The sequence below is a fragment of the Barbus barbus genome (assembly GCF_936440315.1).
Source record: "Barbus barbus genome assembly, chromosome: 41".
Taxonomy (NCBI): Eukaryota; Metazoa; Chordata; class Actinopteri; order Cypriniformes; family Cyprinidae; genus Barbus; species Barbus barbus.
Window position 1 is genome coordinate 27,392,815 of NC_136719.1, and position 2,223 is coordinate 27,395,037.

Genomic DNA, 2,223 nt, shown 5'->3' on the forward strand with positions numbered 1-2,223 from the left:
TAGGGGAATTATCGCCCACAGCTATGAGAGAAAAATGCTTAATAGTCTTAGTCACATTTTAGTCATTTGAGTCTTTCATAGTTTTAGAGATACAAATTTAACTAATTTTTCAGATACAGTAGGTTTATATAACAAGTATACATTTATTTAACATCTTTTGTTGGTTAATATTAATGGCATAGATAGGTAGGCTATTTAATTATGAATGCTGTCCATTTAAGACGGATGCATGTAATACTGACACACATTCACATTTCACCCACCTGTTTACGTTCACTTAAACCATAACCGACTGTATTTGCATGAGATGCTCTACACGATAGACATGTGGACTGCTGTGTGTGTATGTGAGAACTGATCGCGCGCTGTATGAGAACTGAGAACTGATCGCGCGCTGTATGAGAACTGAGAACTGATCGCGCGCTGTATGAGAACTGAGAACTGATCGCGCGCTGTATGAGAACTGATCTGAGAAAGTGGAGCACTTCTATCAGACTGATTCCGCCTATCGCACCTTCACTATCTTTAAGTTAATCAACAACGAATTGTGACTCCTGGGAAAAACGGGATGTCTGGTCACCCTATCCCTATAACCATTCAGGTGCTGAGGCCATTGTTTCAGATCGCTAGTTTGCGTTTTGGTAGCGTATCCGCCCTGCGGCTGCCATACTGAGACTAGATATACAAACGCCCCTCATCTGATTGCGATCCAGTGACAGAGACGCATATTTTAAAAGACAAGACAGTTAATTTAGCCTATAGGATGTATTTTGAATGTCCGGTAGTCCTAAAATAACATTTTAGTCCAGTCTCGTCTTGTTAACGAAGACGCGCATAAATTTCGTCATAGTTTTTATCATCAGATATTAGTTTTAGCTCATCAACGTCTCGTCTTAGTCACAGAAAAAAGGTTCGTTAACGAATATCTTTCGTCGTCCTCTTCCTCAACGAAATTAACACTGCTGAACAGTCTGTGCGCTCTCTGAGAAAATATTTTAATCTAAAAAGTTCTTACACCAAGAGTTATTTTATAAAACGTCAACACTGTTACCACAATATTAAAAAGAACAAAGTTATCACTGATCACACATTGGGTTATTTACAAGTCTTTTAATCCTGATTTCATTAGTGCCATGTGTCAAAAATAAATAAATAGTCAATTCTGTTACCATCAAACTCTGCTGAAAATGGTTCATAAACAGAGTTGACTCTTTAAGTAACAGAATTGGCAGAATTGTTCGGTGGACTGTCTTAAAGGGTCAACTCTGTTTATGAACTATTTTCACAAAAAACAAAACAATAAAACTGTTGTTTAAAATCCCATAAAAAGTATTGATGTATTTTGGCACCCTTATAATATTTCAACAATATATATATATTTTTTTTTACTGGATATTGTATCATAACAGGAAAAATCCTTCTTGCTTCATTAAACAAATAGTCCTTACTTTCTAACACTTGAAACGGAGATAATTTCACCTATGGATACTTAAAATAAAAAGCCCATCAGAACCATTCACATGGAGCAAATTATTATTATTGTTAGTTACACGTTGCCTAATTTGTCCGTAACAGAGTTGACAAACAATACCATACAGACATCGTTTTTTTCATTAAAAGTGAAAAAAGGAACTTGTGTTTGGCAAGCATTATATTATTAAAATGTAATATGTATTCAATAAGATACTTGAAAGAATTACTGTCAGTGAACTTTTTTTTTCTTCACTTTCTGAAATGCCAAATATATCTCCAATTATAGAATCACCCAAATGATTTGTGTGAGCTGTGCCTTTAAATTAGTGTACCATCAGTATGAGTGTAATGTACTTAAGTGACTGGAAGCTGCTGAGGTAATTAAAGAGGAAACGCTTAAATGTGCTTCTCAAACAGCATAAAGCTTCACTTGATCCCAATAAAACGCTCCGCTCACAGGAACGTCACGACACAAAACGTGCAAAATTCTCCCCGAGCGTCACATGCAGATCAGAGGCGCTTTCACAAGAACTGCTGTTTCCACACGAGCCACATCCTTCCGGTCAGCTTCCTTCTGCTTTCTGAGTGTGTTTGCCTTCAGTCATGAGGAACCCGACATCACCTCACCGACCAACACCTGTAGCAACAAGTTTGAGTGTGTTTGCTCCGGTATCAGGAGGCACAGCTGATTAGCCTCAGTGTTCATGAATTAACAATGATGATTGAAATGAACGAGGAAAACAGTGAGTT